Raw genomic sequence first — 26,143 nt, 5'->3', positions numbered from 1 at the left:
CCACATTACTCATGGAAAGCTATGATGTAAGCTCCAGGTTTAAACTCTTTCACAAACCTCTCACTTCATCAGGAATCTGAAGACTGCTCTGACAGACCCAGGAGTTAACACTAACAAAACAACTGACTTACACACAATAAGCACATGTGAATTACAACTGACTGTTTGCAAGTACTCACAGTATTTCTTATAGGGCCATTTCAGGTTTGCAGTAAAGTCCATAATCAAAACTTCAAGTTTTACATCAAAATTAGTTGACAGCATCTGGCTAGCTTGCAGAAACCAGGGACAGAACACACACACAAACACACACACACACACACACAAAAAAATAATAAAGGAAAAAACCAATAGCACCTGAAGCAGAGAAAACTACTGTGCACTGTGAAGTTAATTAGACCCTGAAGAACTCACTTTCTAAACACACAGCTCTATGTGACTGTGCAGAACCTGTTTGGTCATGCCAGGTTTCTGAGGTAGTCAGCAGTTACACGTGCCTGTGTGTAGTTCAAAAAACACACTTTTCTGCTTTCTTATAATATGTACTTTGGATGCTGTGTGGATGCTTTAAAATTTTAACACTGAATTCCAAGAAGTCTGAGTAAAACCAACTTCTCTTAAATCAAGCAGTTTTAGTTTCTGTTTTAGAATCAGATAGGCACCAAAGGAAAGTTATGTGCTTCCATGCAAAGCATGAGAATTAGCTTGTAAACCACAGTCTTTCCCAAGAAGTGTAGATTCCCTGGCTCCCATCTTCTCATATACATTTTCAAGCTTGCTGAAAGGCTGCCAAATCAAGGGTTCACATCCAATAATTGAATGCCATTTGTCAGGAGAAAAGATCCCCATCAATAGGCTTGTTTTAATTACAAAGTTACAAAATAAATGAAGTAATTTTAAAATAGAAAGTACTTTTTCTTTGGGGGAAAGCTGCCCTTCACCTGTTCCAGGCTAATGAGATACAGAAATTTCCCCTTACTGGGCAGAGTAAGGAAAAGCTGTTACACCTCTAAGTAGATACACTGTTATGGCATAGGGCAACATAAGAATAAGAGATACAAATTTAGGACAAGAGGCATCAATGCTGTTAGGGGAAGTCAAAACCTTATGCTGAAGTGGAACAGGAGCAGCTGCTGCGAAGCATCTTTCAGCTTTAGGTCTGCATCTTTTTGAAAAGAAATGAGGGGGTAGACCCAGTCTCTTCACTGGAAAGAACAACTGCAGCTAAACCTTTCATAATGTCAATATTAAAATCCATCGGCAACAGGACATCCCATGACAGTCCCATCTCCCTTCATGTCACTTCACTGGCACCACTGTTGATTTTTCCCAACTGCAGCACAACTATCTCTTGCTCCATTTCAAGGACACTATTCTGTTCTTCCTCCAGAAGACAAAGCTGAATTTATCATCTGACTTACAGCAACCTTCTACACAGAAGACAACTGGAATCAGGTCTCCACTAGTTCCTCCCTTAAAAACTCAGTTTCTTTCACTATTTGCCAGTCCCCATTTCTAGATCTGTGATAATCCCTGGAATATATCTGTGTGGACCAAACCTGCTGTACTCAGATTCAAAAGTATTTCTGTCCCCTAAAGCCTTGAACATTACCAAGCACAATGAAAGAACTTTCCTAAGGCAAACCTCTGAGTAGTGTGTGTTTACACAGGCCATGACATATTTGCTTTTCTCTCAGTGTTCAGACCATGTTGACTCAATTGCAGTTCATGATCCAGCCCCGGATACTGCTGTATATAGCTGCCACGTAGCTGTTTGTCTAGCACTTCAGACTTCATCCTCATCCTCCAATGGGCTGCAAACCTCCTGACTTAGCATGAGTAGACTTGCACAGCAGAATTATTCTTAATGAACTTTCTTGTAAAGGTCTTTCACTCATCCAATTTTAAAATAAGAAAAAAGCCTGCCATAATTCTATGCTCACAAAGAACACCATGCATGTATTTAAAAGACACCTCCATGCAAATTTGTGCCATACCAGCAGCAAAGATTTTGGCATATAAACTGCCCATGTTTAAGATCAATTGCTAACAATAAGATTCCAAAATAATTCTGTTGAGAGCTACAGTACAAGGGGATGTTCTGACTTCTGCTGAGGGCTCGGTGGTGTGGAACTGGTTCCCATAGCCAGAAAGAAGTCATTTTAGTTCATTTTTAATACAGATAAGCTAAAGATGGACAAATAGATTCAGATTCTTAATCACTGAAGTCAGTGGATGATGGCCCCTATTTAAAACAAAATTAAGGATATGCGTGCACACACACTGGGGAAGCAACCTCAAGACAGCCAACAAACAAATTAATGCTAACTGTGGACTTCTAAGGACATTGTGAGGCATGCAATATACCCACTGGCAGATCAGACAGACTACAAAGAGGAGATGATACTTCCAGTTCAACAATATGTGTCTGGGAAAATATCTGTGGACATCTTTCCTTCAAAATCTTGTCAGCTGTAAAGGTTAAGGGTACCATCACAAGCTCAGAAAACAAGCAGAGCACCAAAAGTCTGACAGTGACACTCTGACACATTCCCAGCCTCACGAGCCTTAACCATGCAAAAGGGAAAACACGAGATAGCTGCAATCCCTCATGCTAAATGTGTTTTTTACTGTGTATTTCTGGGTTTTACTGCTTCTGTCTAATATTTTAAAATATAGCTGATCATTTGCTTGATTCTTTTTAAAATAAAAGAAAGTATTTCTTAGTCAGCTGCAACAGCTTAGTTCCTAAGTATAAGACTTCTTCAAAGTTCTATAAAGAAATTATAAAGGGAAAAAAAAACAACGTATTTTTTTCTGGTCTCAGAATGTATTTCATTGTCAAGTGCTTAGAAACCACTTTGAACACAAACAAACAAAACTGACTGAAAAAAAAATATCAAAAAGCCTTTCTGGCCTGCTTCCTGCTGGCAGTCTGATATGCCAATCGCAACGCTGCAGATCTGGTTTAATAATTGATGAATTGAGGTTCAGTGGTCACACTTTTTGTTCCCATTTTTGTGATACATATGCAGGTACATAAAAGGAAAGGTTAAAAAATGAACCTACCCAGAAGGCTCACAGAAAATATAAGTGTAGAGTAGTAGATGAGATCATACATAATAAACGTGATCAATGTAATAAATCTGTACATCAATAAATTATCTCTATTTTGTTGGGTTTTTTCCATCATTAAAGTTATCATCAAAATAATTTACCAAAAACCGGAACAATAAATGCTCTTGAGGAAAATGAATGCATAGGATAGCACAAATAAATAAATAAATAAATAAATAAATAAATAGATAGATAGATAAATTGTAGAGACTGATGTCAGGCTGTATTTCCAGAGACAATGAATACCCATCATCTCAAATGTCTCCAGGCAGAAATGAAGGTGCCAAGATCAAAGCCTTACTGCTAGTGGAAAAAAATATTCTGCTTAGCAGGTGGAGTGCATTCATTTTACTTGGCTTTGAATTTTTTTTTTCCAAAGACATTAATTTAATCTCCAAAGTGAGAGACAATGCTCCTATATCCGCAAGCACAGATCAAGTTACACATCCACATCCTAATACCGCCAACAGAAAACTCTGAAAAAATTCCCCTATCTAAAATCCATGCCAGAAGTACACATTTCTGGGAAATAAAGCAAATTGCCAGTGCAGCTGACAGTAAAGACAATGAAGACAAAAACAGAGGATGAAGTGGCTTTCTTTAAAACAGCTTTGCTGACCCCAAAGCCTTCAGTCTTTGACTCTAGAGATAGCTGAGTAATATAAAAAGGAGAAGTGGAATTAATAAGATTCATTTGAGAAGTTTGGGCTATTTTTCAATATCGTACATTCTTCTACCTCCTTAAAAAAATTCCCAGACTTGAGACAAAAATCTCTCTTTAACAATCTGAATGCAGGCTTTCCCTTTCTGTTTTATAACGTGGCAACATTCCCTGTTATAGAAGATTTGCAGGACATGAATCACTAAAAATTGTTTATAAATGAAAGCTGAAGCCCATCTGGGAATCTGGCTTTCCCCAGTTCTGAGGAATTAACTTAAGAATTCGCTAGCTTTCTTTGGGAAAGCTGATGAAATAATTCAAGTTGCCTATCTACACCAATTTAGCCTCCTAATCTGAAGCAGAAGAAAAATAAGCAAGGAGTATTAAGATATTACACAACTAATGCGCAGGAGGGCACAGGGCCATATAATTTGTCCTCTCAGGCATATTTTGGTGTGCTGTTGTTTCTGCCAAGCGTGAGTGAAAAACTCCCTCCTTACCACTTCCTCTGGCTGCTGAACAGCAGCAGCATCTCAGAAGTGCTGGGAAGCCACTCCAGGATGCTCCTGCTCTGCAAGGTGGAGGAGGATGTCAGGATGCAACTCACCAGCTCAGCTCAATGATCAGTGCTTTCACAAACTCACTTTGAAAGCTGCTGGTCACCACCACTGTCTAAATAGCCAGAGATTTTATAAAGACTGCTGGAGACAGCCATTTCACCTGGCTCAGATTCTCAAGGACAACACAGCAGCTGCACTCACTCCTCACTGTTACCAGTTCCTCATTCCTGAACAATGGAAATACAACCAAGGGAGCTGCAGATTGAGAGCGCTGGTGGATACTTCAAAGCAGAAAATGAGCATGATAAAGCATCCCCACCTGGAAAGGAGATGAGAAAAAACTCTCTGAAAAGGATTTCCTGATGTGAGGAAAGTGATGCAGACATTCTGTGTAAGGACACAGATGAGGATGCATTGAAGACATTTGATTAAGAAAGCCACGAACAAGTACCACAGTCCAAGGCTGATTTCAGGAAAGCAGTTAGTAATTCTTTGACATCACATCACAGATATATGTACAAGACCTGATACCCTGAAGATATGCCTTTAAAAAGAAATGAAAATACACAGGTGAAATAGATGTCAGATGGCTTGATCATAGCAATGGATACAGTCTTGAAATGGGAAGTACAAGACCCTTTGTTATGAAAAAATAAGGCTCACACGCAAGGTTAAACTGTGTGGCTTACAGATAGCACTGAGAAGAATATTCCTTCTGGGACAAGCAGGCTGGAAACAGAAAAGAGCAATGATACATCAGCAGTGTACTGAAAGGCCAAAATAAAGTAAAGAGATGCTGTAGGAATCTATGGCTCATTTTTACCACAACTTAAGCAGAACACATTAGATGGTATTTGGGGGATTTTCAAGCTAAGTATGTATCCTGTGCACTTTGCCTTGTGTTCTCATTGAATAATTCCTGCTTTCAATTAATTTGTAGACTAACTCAGGAACTTCTAGACCTCCAGTTATCTGCCACACCTTGCTCAGCACACACACCAAGAGAGGCACCCCCCCCCCACACACACACACACATGTTGCATCTGATGCTCCAAACACAAGACTGCGAGAAGAACAAAGTCATGTCCAAACAAAAATCAGGTGTTTAAGTCCTGAATTTGGAGGAGTCTGTTTGTATCAATTACTACCTAGTACATGGTTAACTACAAGAACGTTCATCGCTACTAGGAACACAGCTCTGCTCTCCAGATGGTAACAAAAGAAAACAAATTCTTCTGAGGAACACAGTGAACCCTAATATTACCAAAAATAGATTAAATGCTTTTGGGATATCTGCAAGCATGGGCAGGATTTATTGCTATTACATATTAGGAAAATATTATCATGGATTTAAACTTACATGCTAAACCTTATTAGACATCAGAGGATGCATACTAGAAAGGCCTGGATTGCAGCAGAGTGAAGGCTGACTTCATGCTGCAGTCACTTCCTTAGTGGGGTCTCTGCATCTATCTGCACAGTTTCTTAAAGCTTCAAGGACACCGCACATAGTATTCTGAAACCTCACCTCCCTGTTCTGAGTGAACTGAACCTGGGAAGCATGTTCAAAGTTTATGGCAGGGGTAAGAGGACAGCCAAAGCATTATCAGATATGCCTGACTTCCTTAGGAAGTCAGCTCAAATTAACAAGCACAGATTCTTCTTCCACAGAGGTACAGATGGAAAACACCTAATCATTTGAACAAAGAACAAAGTGGAGGGGTGAAGGTTAAGGGACACTATTAGCCAATGAGAAATTTAGCTTCTAGCTATTGTGCTGTGCAGTAAAAGGAAACTGATAGGAGTCATTTACACACTAGTATTTTAACCCATTTAAAAACTGTCTTGATACTTACTACTACTGGCAAATTAATAATGCAACAACGTGAAGGATTCTACTTTGGTATTTGCGTAAATCTGATACAGCTACATACACTTCCTGATATGCCTGAATTTAGTGACCTTGCGGTCACACTTCCTTGAATTCTTGCACTTCACAACACAGCTTGGAACAAGTACACCAGCCAAAAAAGAAAAAGCATATGCATAGAACACTGCTTTACACAAATGTCTATGTCTATCCATTATACCTTTGCTATATTTAATACTGGGACAATGCATAGGAGCAAAATTATTCATATTTTCCATCAAATTCATTGAAAAAAACTTTCAAACAGAATTACATAGACAAGATTTTCCTCTTCACTGAGGCTTGCTGCATTTTCATGATTCGTACCTGAAATGAAACACTAATCCACTATTCCAAAACACATTCAATTTTTCAGAGGAATGTTAGCATCTGTTTAGTTCTCAGAACAGCACAACTTCAGAGGAAAACTCTGCCCACACTGTCAGCTGTACGTTATTCCATGTGAGGTTCAAGGGCAGGGCCACTGTCACCCAAGTTTTATGAAAGGGGCTGCAATAAAAGAATGCTTAGGCAAGTCATTGTTGTCCCTGCTGTCTTTCTTCAGTTCATACACTGTTATGAACAAATAAATCTTAAAGAAGTTGACCTTATTAATGAAAGATTTCATTTTCCTTAATCTGGCAGTGTTCAAAAACTTGCTTTGGACTGTATGACCTTTAATCTTCTTTCCATCACCGGAAAAGCCTATTTAGTTTTATAAGAGAACACTGATAATTATTGAAGCAATTCCAAAAGTGTTTTTTTCTAAAAACAGCCAGCAATGACCTGAGGGTTGGAATCCTTCCTTGTTTACAGAGAAACCAATTATTTTTAAGGTAACACGGTAACACGAACTGAATCCAAAGAAATCTTGTTTCATGTGTATGAATAGTATACAAATAGACCAAATGCTGAACTGTGACTTTCACATTAAATAATATATTGAGAATAACAAGCAACAGTTATGCAATATCCTTTCAGTGTGAATGTAAGGAATGAAAGTCATTTACGAGAAAGAAATTGATTTTTTAGTAATCAAGGGAATGAGCAATTCCTGAAACTACAGATCTATATTTTCTGATAAATTCCCATTGTAATAATTTTTCTCATGTCTTTAAAACTCTTGTACTCCCACAGTGAGCAGCACGCTATCAAAGGTAGGCTCCGTTTCCACTGGGGTGACCAAATGCTTTCCTTAGTTAAGAGTGCAGTAGAAAGGAAAGCTGGCATTCACGTGCTGGTATTCCTCTTCCAACCCCTCCACAGAAGGAAGACCTACAGTTTATCACAACATTATGAGAACAAGCTTGTCCATGTGTAATTACATTGCAGCTGGCATTTATTTTGAAAGCGTAGTTATTTCACATACTGAAATTATTCCCCTTGAGGTTCTCATTTATGCATAGTCTCCTTTTGTGGCAGCAAAGCACAGGAATTAATCTTAAGTACTCAGAAACACAAATATTGACAGTTGAAAAGCATCAGAGCCAGCCTCCTTCCTAATTAACTTTTGTAAGGCCCAGGAGAGACCACTGCTACACTATGAAAGTTAAATATTTAACTCCTGCACTTGTACACACATACACAGGAGTACAGCTACTGGAAATGGTGACTTCCATGCTCCTCACACAGGCCTGCTCACTCTTTAACAGTACTGACACTCTTAATCCTATTGCTGGTCACAGCCACTGTTGGAGCCTCAGACCCAGGAGATACACTGGCACATTAAATCCATCAATCTGAAGCTACACTGCTTCCCTTTGTCTTCTCTACTCCTCTCACAGAAGTCCCTAGGTGCTTGGCAACTGGTTCACTCACAGATCAGCTCTTGTAACAGCACAGCTGGCAACCCAGAAAACCAAAATAAACCAACTCATTCACATTATCCTTTCTACCCACCCTCTAGAAAACTTTCACACCCTGAAAATAGACTCAATGCCAGCTATCTAGTTTTAGAACACTGCTCCATGTCACCCTCAGCTCTACCAGCACATGTTGCTTCCTAAACTGAAACATACCTGAAATCACTAGATGCAGAACCAAAGGAACAAGATTCTGTTCCTTTACATTTAAATTAACATACAACTTTCCATATCAAATAATTTAGGATAAATATGCAGTTTACACAGAACATTGCTAAATATAAACATATACAAAGTTCAGGTTCTGTTTTCCATTTTTGTGAGATGACTTCAAATCTGATTCAAACATTGACTGAGATGTCTCAGTCCATGAGAGTGAGAAAGATGCTAAAAAAATTCCCAAATTTTGTTTTAAATACTCCAAGTGAGAAGCTCACATCTTATCTGTTGACTGAATTTCTCTAACTTATAAAGTTTCTTGTTAGTTTATATAATGCAAGAACAGGTCCTCAGCTGTTTCATGGAGTGTCTCAGAACAGAATGAACTGTGGTAAAGTACTCAGTAAGGGGATCAAACAGTTGATCAAAACCTGCAACAGTAAAAAAAATGCATCAAAAGAAACAAAGCATTAAAATCTCAGCATTTTAAAATAATAGTTAAGATGGCTAGGGCTCAAATGTATCATTTTATCTGTGAAGAACAGAGCAGCGCTTTCTGACATTCTTTTCAGTATTTAGCAAATGCAGTGAATTGAATCCCTGACAATAAACCAGCAAGTGCTGAGACAGCAGCGTCAGTAAGGCTAATGATGCTGCACCTAATTTAAAAATGAAAGCAGCTCACAGAAAATTGAGCCTGCTACTAATGGGACACAGCCAGTCAGTTCCACAAGTTTCTCCTGACCTGATTCAGGAGTAGAATAAGAAAAATCATAAATTTTGAGTCACAACCTTACTTCATTTCACATCTTCACATCATTTTCATATGACCATCACTATAGCTGCTGCAATCTAGATCTGTCTTTTGTCCCTCAATCTTCCCTTGAGAACAAGATTATTCTAGTGAAGATCTTCTGTTGTTATTGTATCTTCTCAAGGGTCAGCATAAAAACAAGCTGCAGAGAGGGAAAAACAACCTTGGCTTTACCCAGACAAATCATTCCAATTTGGCTGTCTTTGTTTAACAGGGTTCTTCCTTCCTGCTATTATTAGTAAATCTCATTGTTTACATCTCTTATCATTAAGCTGGCAGATGATGTACAAAGGAAGGAGAATTTCTTGCTTATTAGATTCTGTATCCCACAAATCCTACATACCTACACGTTGGCATGAAAAAATCCCTTCCTGTGGAATGCTCTTCATCCCATTTTTCATGCATTGTTGCTGATACATTTAACTTTTTTGTTTTGCGACTCAGCAATGAAGCAACTATTGTTCCTAAACTGCTGAGCAAGTCCAACTGTGGGAACAAGAGATGTATGACTGTTCTCAGTGATCTTCCTGGTGGCTACAGAGAGAATAGTCAGGGCAAGGGGTGGAGAAGGCAGGAGGCAAGAGGAAAACTAACTCTGCAAAGAGGAGTTAATGTGAACATTAATATTTCGGTGCAGTTAAATGAAACCCATATTCCACTTCAGTGTATTTTTACTTCTCTATATTTCTGTTCCTTAGGAAAACTTCTGCTCACTATGCATTTAATCAGATAGATCATACATACACGACTCACAAAGCCAAGCCTGTTCTTAAACCTTTACCTGTCTAAACCCAGAGAGCTGCAAAACATCTAATGTAAACTTCACGGTGTGAAACACTGATATATTACTTTTGCTTTCCCTTTTTGGAAAACCTTCTAAAAAACTTGTACCAATCTCACCAGCATCTACAGTCATTGGAAGTTATGAGACCCCAAACATCATTCAGAAGCACCACAACTGAAACACCTTCAGAAAGTACTCTGCTCTTCCCAGTTCTGCAGTCTATATTCTGCAATTGCATTCCACAACTACATCCTGGGCTGCAATAAAAAAGGGGTGGCCAGCAGGGAGATGAAGGTGATTGTCCCCCTCTATTAGGCTCTTGTGAGGTTCCATCTGCAGTACTGCATCCAGGCCTAGTGACCCCACTACAGGAAGGACATGGAGCTCTTAGAGCGAGTCCAGAGGAGGGCTGCTAAGACGACCAGAGGGCTGGAGCACCTCTCCTATAAGGAAAGGTTGAGGGAACTGGGCTTGTTTAGCTTGGAGAAGAGAAGGCTGCGGGGAGACCTCGTTATGGCCTTCCAGTATATGAAGGGAGCCTATAAATAAGAGGGGGAATAGCTGTTTACAAGGGTAGACAGTGATAGGACAAGAAGGAATGGTTTTAAACTGAGACAGAGAAGGTTTAGGTTAGATATTAAGAGGAAGTTTTTCACTCATAGGGTGGTGAAGCACTGGAACAGGTTGCCCAAGGAGGTTGTGGATGCCCCATCCCTGGAGGCATTCAAGGCCAGCCTGGATGTGGTTCTGGGCAGCCTCGTCTGCCCAGCAGAGGGGTTGAAACTAGATGATCTTTATGGTCCTTTTCAACCCAGGCCATTCTATGATTCTATCACACTAAGGGGCTGTAAACAGTATCTCACAAATATTACATTTGTAAAATGTATTTAAATGACAACATATATACCACAGGAGAATAAATATTCTGCTTTAGAATATACATACAGAAAGTCTTCGTGAGCTACAGCAGAAGAGATTGAAAAGATCAAATATACATTTCTCATATGTGCATGCATAAGTATCCTTTCTTTTTTCCAATTAAGAAAATTAAAACACTCCAACAATAAAATATATAAAACATATAAAGGGTAATATATATATATATATATATATATATATATACATATATACATATAAATAAAAAATATATAAAATAGAAATTGTAAAATTTGAGGCACTTAACCTCAAAAGAAAAGATGAACAGGAGCTGATTATTATCAATACTGTTAAAGAACTTTTGAAATAACCAGTTCTTCATATCTCTGGGTTTAGACTGCAGAACCCTCTTTGCAAGTCCCATGAACCAGGCAGCAAAATGCCATCAGAGATCACCTGTGCTCTCTGAAATTAAGGTATTTCAAAGCCATTGGGTGCTGTACAACTAAGTGATGATTTACGCAAGAAAACAAACCTCGGTAACCACATATATAAGCATATTGTTCCTGACTATGACTAATCTGACCTTACAAATAAAGCTATGCATACACTTACACTTGCAATTTTGGCAGGAGTTCAGCTGCAGGAGCCTTTGATGGACTCAGTCCTCACTCTTCAGTGCAGCAGAGACAAGCGCTGAAGCAGGCAGCCACAGTAGGTACCTGAAGTTAAGACATTCATATATAATCAGTGAGGAAGAATGCTGCACAAGAGGTTCCATCAGAAAAGACACTGAATTACAAGTACACCTTCTATGCTTACATGTGTAGAGAGAAAAGTTAACAGTAGTCAGAGCTCATTGATGACCTAATTCTGCAGGCAGCTGCTGTAACACTAAGGGCTTGCTTCCATTACAATCTGCAGTAATCACAGACCAAACTCATCTCCAACCCAGCGATACCCACTGATTAGCCAAAAAGCACACAGCAGAGCAAAAGGGTAAAACAAAAGAAGACAACATTTTCAAGGATATGTACTTCGCATATTAATACTACCTGCTCTGCTTGTGAGTTGAAACATGGAGAAGTAGTTGGAAAATATTCCGTTTTCAGAGTATGTTTCACCATCACCCAAATATACTGAAAAAAAAAATGTCCTCGCAACTTAGTCTGCATGGATGGGGCTACCTTACAGAATTCTAGCAAACGCTGTAAGAGAAATACTAAACATTCACTGGCAATGGAAATGGGCTAATCCAGTACTGCCAGTGTACACAACGAATGAAAAAGTTACATAGAACAGATCAGGTCTGGGAGATAATCTGTTGCTGCAAAGCCTGAAATAACACAACTATTTAGTTTAACAAGGTTACTTGATCACAATTCTCAATTACATACAAAGAAAGGCTTACACATAGTCTGTGAAATATGAGATACAAAAGACAATGCCATATAGCAGACCATCATTGAAAAGTGTTGCTTCGTTGCTTTCCTTTTTTGTTTGTTTTTTAAGTGAAGTAAATTGACATTGGCAAAGCTTTCCAAGGATTGGATGAACTGCTTGAAATCTTAAAGATAAGACCAGATGCATTCCTGAAAATAATCCTAAGTATGGTCTTAGCACAAGTATTTCAAAATTTAAGTTTCAGGTTCATATTACACTAACATCAGCCCAGATTAGCATAAAAATCCCACAGATCTTGTAACTGTTTTAATACTATATGGAAGACACTATACAGTGGAAGAACTACCAATTTTGAGGTAAGATTTAAAATAACAGTCATGTGGCAAATTGCTGGATTCACTTCCACACCAGTTCCATCATTTGAAACGTGTAGTAACACTGGACCAAAAATATCTTCTTTTGAAAAATTCCTAGCATTTCAGAGAAGCCGGCCAATCACATACAATTTGGAGAAGAAGGCCGTTCTATATTGGGAACTGTGACAATCCTATTCTAGCAGATGAATTATGAGTTACGTGCCTGGAGACCTGTGTACTAAAGACTTCTCATGGCTATGACCTTTGCTGGACTACGGAGCAGGAGAAGGAGGGGAAAAGGAAGAGGAACAGGTTGACTCTAGGGAACAGATATTATTATCCTTATTACCAGCAGAAACCTTAACCGAAGTACAAGAAGCGCGTGACAAATATATGCAACTCACACACACAGTACTTTGGTACTTGTTACAGCTAGCTCAAGACAACACTGAAGTTGTCTCTTTCTCAGAACTCCACATAAGATTAAGTATTAAAAGCTTATCTTCTTAGTTTGAGCTCAAGAGTAGCTGTAAAATTATGGAGGTCAAATCTCTCTTTTGCTGCAGATGATGAACTTATTCAAAACATAAAATACTGTGAAAATTAATTGTAGTTCAAACATGTATAACTTATATTCACCTTTGGGCCACAGAAGCCCAACCTGTAAGATGGACATTTTGTAGCTCTAACCTTGATGATTTTATAATTAGAGGAGGCCGTTAGATCACCTGGTTCAAACCCATAGTCAGCCATACAAACAGGGTTAATTCCCAAGGCAAGTGGCAGAGATGCCTTGGCCCAAGAGTTTCTGGGTAACAGCACAAGCCCTGATATGAAAGGAAGGAGAGCTGCCAGAATAAGACAAATATTGCCAGACAGCCCCAGAAGGCAGCTGCCTGCCCAAGCCAGGCCCACACTGAGCAGAGCCATGCTTCCTCTCTTGCTTATCCAAATTTGCCACCCCTCTGGGTTCTCCAAGATACACACAATTGTAGTAGCAGTCCCAAACGACCAAGTAACACAAAATGCAACTTCACAGAAACCATGAAGAAGAAGAAGTCTAAATTGCCCTGATGGACTGCATTAGAGACACATTCTCAGGCTCAGCCTAAATGTGGCAGGCTGGCTTGCCTTCATGGTGCTTAGGTCTATCACATTAAAGACTGGCCTAGGATACTTCATGACATGTGGCCGAGTCAGAGTCTGGCTCCAAACCAGCTTTTTGAGAGCTGCTCAAAGTGCTCCCAATACAGAGAAAGTAGATTTAAATCTTTAGGCTGAAATGTATTGCATGGCCAAGGGTACAGCATGAGGAGTATTTGAGGGAACAAAACCAGCTGAGGAAGAGCTAGCTTTCTCTGTTCATCATGCTAGTCAAGCTTGTGACAGGTCACATCCACACCATCCACAGCAAATGTCTAACTGTGCTACCCAGTCAAAAGAGCCTGCATCTCCTCTTGAAGGGAATTTGTTAATTTATTCATGGAACAAAACTAGTTTAGATGGCTGAGGCCCAGAAATAAAACAGAGTGTGCCTAAGCAGAACATTTTTTACCACCTCTGTAACTTATGTTCTTATTACACCGTTAAGCAACTTCTATAATAACAACAAAAATAAAAAGGCACAATAAACTTTCCCACATACTTTTCAGATAGCATTTACTATCTAGAGTACAAACACACTGCTATACATAAATTCCATGATCCTGTGCTACAAACCAGGCCACCTTGGTATGAAGTTAAAACTACTGAATCCATTACCAGCGCACCTGAAGTCCCACAGTAATTCTCTGATCAAGTATACTATAACAGTGAAACTTGTCTGGCCTGGAAGCATAAAAACTGAAGCATAAAAACAAACCAAAGCCCACCTTCAGCTACTGAAGATTTCAGGTTGCTGAGGCTGGCCAGTATGCTGTATTATCTGGTTTTGAAAGATGATTCCCCTCAGTGATTAGATTTACAAGAGAGAAAAGACTCTGCTCACAGACGCATGTGGCCCAAGAGACAGGGAAACCATCCTGCTACCCCCGCAACAAGCTGGCAACACGAGCTGCCCATGCTCTGCTTTTTGGCATGACAGAAGCGAGGCAGAGGAACAGGGAGCTGCTACAGTGCCATCCTTGTTTTCAGGACACATGCTTTTATAACTTGTGCTCCCTGAGGTAAAAGGCATAATTTGGACTCCACAGCTGACAACTCAGCAGTTCTCTGTCTATGGGATAAGCGAAGGCTGCTTCTGTTGTAGCAACAGTCTTTGTCATCACTCTAGTGCCAGCTACAGACAGTGCATGGAAAGCAGGGAAGACATATGCCCTTCAAAACCTTACACCCGGACCAGCATTCATACCAATGGGTTAGGAGCTATATTTAGTTGAATCATTTTCTCCTTGCAGTGAAATCCACTGCTAGGAGCAACTCAAGAGAACAGCAGGGAAAGGCAGGCAGCAGTGAAGGGGCAAAAGACCCTGGCTACAAGCTCCTGGCTCTTATAAGAAGGGCAAGGACCTCACAGTCACACACCTGAACGGCTCCCATCACCTGTAAATCCAGGAATTACATGCTAACCAGAGTAGGAAGGACAGCAATGATCAGCAATAGCCTGGTGGTTACTTCAAAAAGCCTTACCCAGAGTTTGAAACTGCTAGGTATCATTAATGCTATTTAATATCTGTTGGTTTATAATTCAGTAAGCAAAGTAGACAAGGAACAAGGGAATCTTGGTTTTTGTGGGTTTCTGGCATTCGAGCTGTCCCCTACCCTATAAAGGTGGGTAAGAAAGCAGCTCTAGCCATCTAGGAATTTATATGGCCCTCACCACTGCCATAGTAATGAGTCTGGAAGAAATCCAGAAGATTCTGAAAGTAATCCCTGGAGACATTTAAGCACATATAAAATCAGAATTTGCAATGCACAGAACTAAAACAACATGCTCCAACATCCCATTTAGCTGCAGCTAAATAATAATGGGAAGGGGGAAAAAAAATGGAGAGGAGGAGAGAAATGATAAATTATGTAAACACCAACATGTATATATGCAGATGATCTCGAGTTTGATAAGACCAGAACACCTGCCTAACACTTACATGCTCAAAATTCACAAGGCAATTATTTTCTCATCTAAGCCAACCAATAAATTGTTCACAGAATAGGTAACATACAACCATCCAGCATGAGGTCTCCCAAAAAAGTAGTCAAGAAAAGAAAGCTGTAGCAATGCTATACTTGCTGGGGTGGCCCGCTGACTGCAGAACATACTGTGGGGTGGGGAGCATCTGCGACCATGTTGGAGATAATGAGATGAGCCAGGATGGAGACTTCTCCAGTGTTTCTGTAGATAGCATTTCTCTTCATGACTTCAATAACCTCTGACTCAGAGCAGAACTCTGTGTCCTTGTGAGGGAGACTGGAGGACCACAGGCTCCAGGCCCTGCTCCCAGGGATTACTCATATATTTTATATTAAGCTGCTTATGGAGTGAAGCACATGAACTGGCCTCTGGGCATAATCACTTCTCATGCCATATCTAGAAGAAAGTAGCTTACTTTTCTTATTTTTAGATAGAAATTAGATGCCTAACAGTCAAAAAGGATTTGTAACTCAATATCAGGAGAAAAGGCACACTAAAATACAAAACCACTGCAGGTAAATCTAGTCAGTTTTGTTAACAGCAGTAAAGCTGATTTCTGCACCTGTTTTCCACAGCTCAGTGGGCATGGACTGATATCGAATCCGGAGTAACATACATCAGCTTAAGATACTTACTTAAGCAAGTTATCTTTACATCTCCTTCATCAAGTCTTCCTTGTACTTCTAAATAACATCCCTCCACTGGAGTCAACTCTGCATTTCAACATCAGTTCCAACATAACATCTCAGTATTTTTGTTACTACTATGTCCGTATTACTACATCTGTTAATACTATATCTGTATTATTGAAAATAGAACAAAACCAAAGCTTCCTGATTTCCTTTTTGCATTTTCCCTGAAAGCTGCCATTCACAGAATCACAGAATCGCAGGGTCTGGAAGGGAACTCCAGAGATCACTGAGTCCAACCCTGCTGCTAAAGCAGGTACCCCCCAAAAAAATCATGCAGGTAGACACCCAGCCAGGTTTTCAATATCTCTTTAGGAGATCCCATAAACATCTCTGGGCCGCCCGTTCCAGTGCTGCACCACCCTTACCATAAAGAAGTTCTTCTGCAAGTTACTTCCTATGTTCAAGTTTTAGCCCATTGCTCCTCATCCTATCACTGCATACCACCAAGAGCCTGGCCTCATCCATTTGCCTCCTGCCTCCCACCTCCATTTAGATTCTTATAAACATTTATTAGATCCTGCGTCCCCCCAGCCCCCCTCCCCCCCCCCCCCCCCCGCCCCTCCATCCTCTTTTCCCCAGGCTGAACAAGTCCGGTTCACTCAGCCTTTCCCCATACAGGAGACATTCCAGGCCCTTTACCATCTCTGCAGCCATCCACTAGACTCCTTCTAGGAGATCCCTGTCTTTTTATTTTGACAGCTCTAGTAAGCTAATTACAAGGTATTATAATCTGATTTTCAAAAATGTGCATGATTTCAGCTTTCACCTACCAAATGTACAAACATTCCTTGGGTTACACAGCAGTATGGTTGAATTTAGCATGCTCTGCTTTCCCCTGAGCACTAACACATAGCATAACTGGAAAAAAAGCCTCATTTACCTGGTCACATCATTTACTGAGTCATTTGCAGAAAAACATAATCCATCTGCATCATCCCTGTGATGCGCTGCACTCTGCAAGATAGAGTCAGGATCTATAAAAATCTCCATTGTTTAAGCCTGCCAGACATATTTTACTTGAAGTACCATTTAATTTTTCAGGTATAATTCTTACCAGCATACATCAACCCTTCTGCTTAAATACATCAGCTCTCGTGGCACAAAACTTGCTTTCAGGCACCCACCAGATTAAACAATTCATGCTCTAACAGAGCTGCTTCTTATCAATAGTGCAGACTCTGCTATAGCATTACACATAAAGATGTATAAATAAATCCATGTATATATCTATTATGTTTACTGAAGTTCTTAGAGTAAGCCTGGGCTGCATATGATGATGAAACAGACCTGACTTCATGATGATAGATGGTAACTTACCCAGCATGTGAAAATTAAAGCCCCAAGAGCTCAGTGCTAAAGTTGCAGGAGCAGCTTTACCACCAGTGAAATAAGTTTTTCATTCCTGGAGAGCATCTCCACCCATATGACTGCTCCTGCCCATTCCACAGTGGCAAGTCTACAAGCATGCCCTCACCTAAAGGTAAAATCTCTCCCTTTCCTCAGCACACCTGTAAAGGGATTTTGCACAATCTAACTCCCCTGATAGGGCTTGCCACCAGTTGCTCTAAGTGACTGAAAAGGTATGTTTGGACAGTGCACAATGGAAATTCTTATCACTTAATAACGCTGATAAAAGTTTCAATAGGTAAAACAGTGATAAGATGAAAGGATGTGAAGACTGAGTAAACAGAAAGAAAAACCAAACAAATCAGGTCTTCTGCTATCTGACAGCTGTATTCTAAAGCAGCTCCAAGGCAGTGATCTTTAAGCTCTTGATTTGTGGACATCTCCATCATCCTCTGGTTTAGATACACATCCCTGCAGACCCGCAGCCTCCTGACGCTAAGCTGTTCTCTGCAGACCTCTCAGCAGAGACCTGCAGACGCCTGCCCAGCTAACAGCTGGCAGCCGTGGCTCAGCAACAGCAACCAGAGGCAGCATGGCACCATTCACTCAGCACTTCTCCCTGCATTTGCTTTTGCCTTTCCCACATCCTAATCCTTCATTCATCACAGTTTTAATTTTGAGTCATTGGGGCCCAATCCAGGAGTGCTTGCTGTCCTTTATCACCAAAAACAAATGGAATTCGGTGCTTATCTTTCTCACCACAATATTCGTAGCATACAATGGTCAAGAAGTTAAGAACAAGCAGACTATTTGCGAATTGACAAGTTTATGCATTTTCCCCCACAGGATGCACAAAGCTGTATTAATAAAACATATGTGCACCAACAGAACAACATGAAACAATACACTGCTCCATTAGAGAGGGAATGTGGCATGATATGAACCCTCATCTTTCACACAGCTAACAGACCTGCCAGAATTGATTAACTGTCAGGGTCCAAGCTACATGCTTAGGATTTAAGAAGAATTTAAAGACAACAAGGAAAAAAGGCAGAAAAGACATTCAGGTGTGATGTCAAAGAGACAAGCCACATCACCTTGCAGAAGTAACAAGCCAAACTTCATGTAAAGAAGAAAGCTAACCATTCCCTGTGTGCTGTATGATGTGATGTTAAATTCCTGAAGGAATTTAACACAACATTGCAAACTTGATTGTGGAAAATGAATATCTGACTGTTTTTGCAACAGAAATTTCAAGCACAAATGTTTGGATTAGAGAATCAAAGGGAGAGTTCCTACACATCAGCACATAGCTGAAGTCCCCCGGATACAAGCTGATTTCAATACTTATCTGAAGTCCGATTCCCATTTACAACGAAGTCCCCCGGCATTTACACTTAGGAAACAGAAAACCCCATCTATTGCTAATTCTTACCGGAGCAGCACTCAGCATGCCAGCACAACATGCTCTGTTCACACTGAGTTGTAACACGGGAATGACGTTTCTTCCAGAATCACCTTAAAGACTTAGGGTGATCTTTTTTTAAGCACGCTCTCTAAATTCAATCCCTTAAAATAGAGGCGGTGAGCTGACACTGCCGTGCCACCCCCAGCGTGAGAGGTGCGTCCGGATGCTCCTGGCCGCAGAAAGGACTCTGCATTTCCCTCCCAAGGTCTTGTTTCTTTTAATTTTTTTAGAAAGATTCTACTTTAAAAAAAAAATAGTAATAATAATGAATAATGATAAATAAAAAGTCACGCAAGAAGAGGCATAAATATTTACCCACTTCTCGGTCCTTGAACCCACCAACTTGCCGGCCAGCAGAATGAGCTGTTGTCACAACACAGCCTCTTTATAATCGCCGGCTCCGGGCAGCGGTTGCCTTCCCCGCCGCTCTCCCCCGGGGGAACCCGCGCCCGCCGCGCCCCCGGCTCCTCCGCCACCTGTCCCCGGCCCGAGCCCCGGCCAACGCGGGGGACGCGGCCCTGCGAGGCGCCGCCGGCACAGCGGGAGCTCCGTGCCCGTTCTCCCGGAGGCACTGCGGAAAGGCAGCGTAGCGCGGGGTTCGCCACCCACAGCCGCGCCGCTTCGCCCCCTGCGGCCCCCCCGCCGCCTCCTCCCCGCCGCCATTCGCCCCTCCTCGAGGCGGGTGGAGGGACGTGGGGGGCGCTTCCCGGCGCGGCCCCCTCCCAGGTGTGAGCGCAGCCCGCAGCGCGGAGGCGCCGTCGGCGAAAGGCGCCCGGACCGGGTCCGGCTACTCACCCGCCGCCGCCTCGCCCTGCCCTGCGGCGGCCTCATGCCGCGGGGGTGTGCGCAATGCCCGCGGCGCGATCCCGGGCGGCCCAGCTCCGGCGGGCAGCAGTGCGCAGCGCCGACAGGAAGGAGGGATGGAGCAGGCAGGGAGAGGGAGGGAAGGAGGGATGGAGGAGAGGGCCTGGCGGGCTGCCTGCGGGAGGAGCCTGCGCCGCGCATCGCCCAGCGGCGAGGCTGCCCAGGAGGGAGGCAGCACCCGCGGGCCTGCCCTCGGGGTGCGGCTGCTCGTGGCACCTGGTGCCCCCGGGCTGCGCCTAAGGCTGGAGCTGCGCTCATGCTCAGCCGGAGGAGCGGTGGTTACGGTTTTCCAGGGCTGAGCATTTCAGTTTCTCCCTGGTCATACTGTGCGGCTTTAGCGTCAGGGTTTTGTCAGGGCACAGTTGCCGAAGATACTTCAGCAGCCAGTGGTCCCCAGCAGGCTGTAGAAAGCAGACCGAAGTCACCAATCTGGTCACTTCAGGTTCCCTTTGACACCGTCAAACACCGTTCTCAAAAAACCCTCCTGTCCAACATCTCGGACACCACCAGCCATCTGGGGGTCAAAGTGTTGGGCCAGACTTTCAAGTGCAGAAAGTTCTTGACCAACTTTATATTTGCCTCCAGTTTTTGAGGTCTGGGTTTCTCTGAAGCCACAATAGCTACATGCCAGCCTCTCTTTTAAATCAAACTTCAAATCTTCACAGTCCCACAGTCCCAAGAGTCAAGCAATTTTATATATATATATAAATATAAATATATATGCCATGAGGCCTGTGAAATCAGACAAGCAAGCAAGCCTATGGCTCCTCTTTTGTTCCCCAGTAAACCACAGTGTGACCAAGAGAAAAAGTGACTTCTTAGTTTTCCTTGGATTTTCCTGCTTGCGCTCTACTCCAGAGGGTTTCTAGATTGCTGTAGATGGTTTTTCTTAGATCTTATATGGTAAAGAACTGCATGTACTTGTATGAAGTTGCTAAGCCAGATGTGTGTGTCCTCCCTTGGCTATATGGATGCATTTGGGGTCTCCAAAGCTGCTCTCAACAACCCTGTACATTGCCTGGCTAGGCCAAGTGAATGCAAACTATTCTGTAGCAATGAAATCTTCCATCCTTTCCTCCCCTTTCCAATTTTATTTATTTATTTATTTATTTTCCCAAAGAACATTGAAGTTGTTGTAAGCTAGAGCAAGAACATGAACCTTGTGGTTGCGTCTCTTCCGTCTCAAGAGCATGCTTGACTTCAGGCCTCCTGAGACAGCTGTCTATTCATTGACCTGTGTCACCTTCTCAAGGGCTGCATCTCCTTATAGGCATACTGTTCTTGGGAAAGAAGGGTAATAGCATTTGGAGAGAAGTCCTGGGCAGTGAATCCCAAGCCATAGATGATATTTCCTCCTGCTGCATATTTAAACATTTGTAACTCCAAGGATGTACACACTTCAGTTGAGCCCTCTCCTCAGGGGCATCTCTTTAAAGTCTCAAGTCTCTCCTGATTGCAGAAGCTTACTGGATGCCTCATTCTGTGCTCTGTGCAGTCCAGGCACACAGTGATTTGCTGTGTCAGCTGCCTAGAACCAAATCTACATTTAATTTTCCCTAGTTTTCATTATGCATCCCCTCTTGCGATGTTATGCCAGTGGAACCAGTAATATCCACAGCACCAGAACGCTTGGGGTGAAGCTGGCAGTTTTGTTATGTTTGATCCAGGCTGGGCTGGGCAAGATACAGTTTGTCCCTGTGCTGTGCATGGTAGCTGAATTAATGCAAGTTTCCACAAAAGGTATGCAACACTTCTTTTTTTTTTTTTTTTTTTTTTTTCCCCTCCCTTTTTTATTTTATTTATTTATTTATTTATTTATTGAAGGCATTGTATGTGTCAAATCAAATTGTACCACCTTCCTTTTCTGCAGCTCATATCACTTTCTCCTTCGTAATGGCTCCCTGGCATCTCATTTGACAGGAAGCCTTCCTGTATTAGGAATGCGTGCCATGATTAATTACAGAGGATCTGGCCCCATTTCTATATAGCATATGTTATTCATTTGTACCATTTTCTCTTGCTGCCAGGAGAAATCAGAGGTAGGGGGCAATCCTGAGGTGTTGGTTTTTAGTTTTTTCTTTTTTTCCTTTGAAGTTCTGTTGTTTTATTTAATGACTCAGTGTTTAGAGGCACCATTAGAAGTGAAGAAACTTTCCTGACCAGTCACAGTTTAATACAGTCTTACAGTAAAAGTGTCAAGGTGGTAAAGCTGAAGGTTGAGTTTCTGCTACCTGATTGTTACACAGTGGATTACGCTAATTTAAATAAAGATACCCCAATAACTAATGGCTGCACTGATTATCCTTACCCTGTAGTTTTTGATGTGAAGAAAATATGCTATCTATGCATCCTGACTCACCCTGCAACTTTCCCTATAAAATGTCACAGCTGCTATATTTTATAACAAAACTTATCTGCGTGTAGTACATATGCGCACATTTTTGTTTCCTGCCTTATCTCTGGTTTCCAGAAAATTAAAGGGCAGATGCTGGAACAAATGCTGTGTCTTTATAGACTTAGTGCAGGATTTTGTCATTGACTTTAACTGCAACAGAGCTCTGCCTTTCAACATTAATGGTTGGGCAATGAGAGAGGAAGATTTAAGTCTCTGTGGATAGTGGGCTAGTTTCAGTTTATCTGAGTTTATCTTGGTGCCTCCTATTACTTACAGAACAACTTGTCTGCTCTCCAGGTCAGAAAACTTCCAACTGAAAGTGAGAAGCTCAGCTAGGACATTTTCATTAATGAGAGTTTCCTGGAGCCATTTAGTCTTGCTGTTAAGGGTGTGTTGGTTATTTATGGCAGGAAAGGAACGGATGTGTTGATGTTCTGGAACTTTTCCTTTGTGCATTGTTTCCCATTTCACAGTTGTATTTGGCACCCACTTTCCTCCAGCCAATAACGAATATTAGAGAACTTCCTCTGCTGAGAAGCTGTGTGTACATTTTACAAACCCTACCATTTAACCAGAATGGTGTGATGAGCACTTCTACCAGTATTTACAAAAGCTGGAGATTGTAAATATGTAATATCGTGAGGGAATGTCTGCCAGTTATTCTCTGTATGGATCACCTATTCCTGTTTTTGTTTTTGTTCTTTTAATGATTACATAATGCAACCGGCAGAGCGTATTTGGGCCTGACTAACTGTATTCAGGAAAGCCAGTAACAAAACTCACACTGGCTGTGATAGGACAAGGAGGAGTAGGCTCTGCTCTGCCAAGAATAACCTCAAGTAATTCATATGCACTGGGTAGCGCATATGTTTTGGTGCACTCAAAAAGCAACAGTTCTTTCCTATGAGATCTCAATGGAAGCATTTTTTGTTGTTAAGCTGGATCAGAGCTATTCTTGGAAATGAGTATTCTGACTCAAGAGAAATAATCTCTTTGTAATTAATATTTTTCAAATGCAGAGTTTTCTTTGTCATTAGGTACTTATGTCTGAAGAGCCCAGTGACATATTGGCAATATATTGTTAAAAGGTATCAAAAAATTCCCTCATCTCCTGGACTGGAAGGAAAACCATATAGTTTGTTGTGGTTTGTCTTTTTGCAGGGAGGAACACTGATGGACTTCGATCTGCTGGCCTGTACTAGTTAGATAGTGCCATGAATTTAAAAAGAAATCGAAAGAAAAACACTACTTGCCAAAAACAACTGTGCTGAGGGCACTTGAATTCCTCTCACAGGAAAAAAAAAAAATCCACCTCAGATGTCTGAAAAATGCATTGGGTGGAAATATGAGAATCGCTACCAGTAATAAGACCCTTATGGTTAGCAGTGAAGGTAAGCTTCACCCACACACTACAGAGGTGCTAGCAAGGGAATCTCGTTGCCACACACAGCCATGTGTCTCAGTCTTGTCCACATGATGTGATCAGGGCTGCTGAGGACAAGGGCACCAGCTTGTGTCTTCACTGAGTATGTTGGATTTGTCTTGCAACAACAAATATTTTTCAAACAAGTCTTCCTCACTTTCCGAATAGAAACAGTTATTATGCAGTGATTTTGCCTCAGAACCTTGCTTGCCACATCCTCCAGGAACCTTAGGAAGAGCTTCTGCTTCTTGCTGTATTTCATTGTTTTGTCATATTGATGGCTACTGTCTGTCTTTCTGTTGGGAAGATGTTTACATGCACCCACATTATCAGAGCATGAGCTTTGGTAAAAAATACCTACACGTTAGTAACAAATCTGAATGCTTGGTCTTCTGGTCTTGATGCAAAAAAAGCACATTCCTCACCATTCCTTGACTTGTTTTTCACATCCATTCTTTCCACCCTTGCTCTGTTGTGTCTGCTGATACTTCCACATGCCGGCATGTGGAAGATTCAGATTTTGGAGTCCTATTGTTTTGGTTACAAATGTCCACAGTGTCTGCCATGAACTGATGTCTGAGAAGGAGCCTACTGCTGAAGTTGTTCTGCTACAACAAGCTACATGTTGTAAACATTATCAGTTGCCTTCCAGTTTAAGCAGGTGTGCTATTTTGCCTTTGACTGTGCTGGCAATGTAAAGTTTAGCATGAGCTTAATCATCAAGCGGGATGAGTTCCATTGCAGTGTTCCATACAGTAGCCTGAGAGGTCAGTCTTCATGTCAGTGAAACAAGATACAGCATATTTCTTGGAAGAAAATGAAGCTAAATATAAATCTCTGAAGAACACAATAAACACTGACAAATGGTAACAATCTTACTAACTGTGGAAGGGATGGTGGAAACAGTCCTAGAACTAAATCTGATTTATGGATATAAAACTGAAGAGGCTTACTTTGCATAGTAGTGGAAGGACCTAATTACATCATGAAAGAAGGAATTTATGAGAGTCACAGGCTAATTCAGATTAGTGATAGCCAGACAACAAGCATGGAAATGTGCAAGTTAGATACACTGAGAACATCTCAGACATTCGTGTACTCTTTATATTTTAAGTCCTTCCAGTGACTTCCCAACATCAGTGTATCTCATTCAAACATACTTCCTTTCTCTGTGTAACTGTTCCTGTCTATCCCATTTTTCTGCCTGCCAATTAATCAGACAGATATTGCCATGCTTTTTCTACTTCTAGGAATTCTCACAAATAAATGTGTCCTGTGCTATAAAGTTTAGTAAGCCGGTGCTTGTGTGATGCTTCAGATTATCTGTGCTTCAGTCCATGGCCTGAACATGTCTGATGAATGCTGGATGAATTTGAAGCAATAATTCAGCTGTCACAAACTTTGCTTGCACTCACTCGGGAACTGACATCTACATCAACAGGAGCCATTCAATGAGAATTCCAGTAACTCAGTTGAGCAGCCGGTACCACTGAGTAAGTGATTAAAATTATCAAAATTCTCCCTGCACAAAGTTTCCAGGCAGCAATACCCTCACCTCCTGCTGAATCCCATCCAGGGGAAAAATGATATCTTCTGCCATACATACTATCCTTGGACGGAGCTGTGAGCCCACTCACTGCTTGGAACCAAATTTCAGTGCATCAGCATAAAAGCAAGGAGATGAAGACATCTCAGCCAGAGAGGAAGTGAAGATACCTAACAAATGCTTTGCAGGAGCATGTGAAGTTTGATATTTACACAGGACATTGTGTATGTTTTGTCAATCTTTCCATGTTTGTAGAGGCAATACAGTGGGCTACATCTTTAAAGCCCCATGGGCCATGCACATAGAAGGTGAAAAGCAACCTAAAGAACATGTTTAAGGATGGTAAGTCCTGTGTTCCACATACTTTCTGCTTTGTTCTCATGTCTCAGAGCATCTATCTCATGTCCAAGAGATCTCTGCTGCTGAATGTGGCTGCAGCATGAGTAGGTCCCACAATAGCATATGAAGAACTCCAATGATCTCCCCAAGATGCATTCCAGGGTATGATCTGTGTTATGCCCAAGTACACAGCGATACATGAAGGCTGCAGTGGGTAGCTAAGCAGAAGAGTGGAACTGCACACTGAGCTGTATTCACTAACTTCTGTGTGATGACATGTAGAAAAAAACTTGGGTTTAAAGTATGTTTGGAACTTCTTTTGTGTTTCAGTACTACATAACATAGTGCATTAGAGGATATTGTAGTGTTAAATAATGTACAAGTAACATACCTTAGGGCGTGGGTTTGGAAGATGCCATGGCAAAGTCCATTTATTA

At 41.4% G+C, this 26,143-nt stretch overlaps 1 protein-coding gene across 6 annotated transcripts in view; it reads right to left on the bottom strand.

The window, feature by feature from the left end:
* LIFR (LIF receptor subunit alpha) overlaps positions 1 to 26,143 on the bottom strand; it is a 90,202-nt gene that overhangs the window by 36,790 nt on the left and 27,269 nt on the right. The window contains exons 1-2 of one of the 6 annotated variants that reach the window (XM_015848485.3): positions 19,935 to 20,191; positions 11,358 to 11,464 (exon numbers count right to left, since the gene is read on the bottom strand). The gene's annotated coding sequence lies outside the window, so the exon portion shown is untranslated. Of the gene's footprint in view, positions 1 to 11,357; positions 11,465 to 19,106; positions 19,779 to 19,934; positions 20,192 to 26,143 lie in introns of those variants that run through there. The other 5 variants (XM_015848486.3, XM_015848487.3, XM_085528793.1 and 2 more) reach the window with 5 other exon arrangements.

This window comes from Coturnix japonica, chromosome Z (genome assembly GCF_054131305.1).
Source record: "Coturnix japonica strain WE chromosome Z, WE-NBRP24, whole genome shotgun sequence".
NCBI classification, from domain to species: Eukaryota; Metazoa; Chordata; class Aves; order Galliformes; family Phasianidae; genus Coturnix; species Coturnix japonica.
This window is presented reverse-complemented; position numbering and strand designations above follow the sequence as displayed.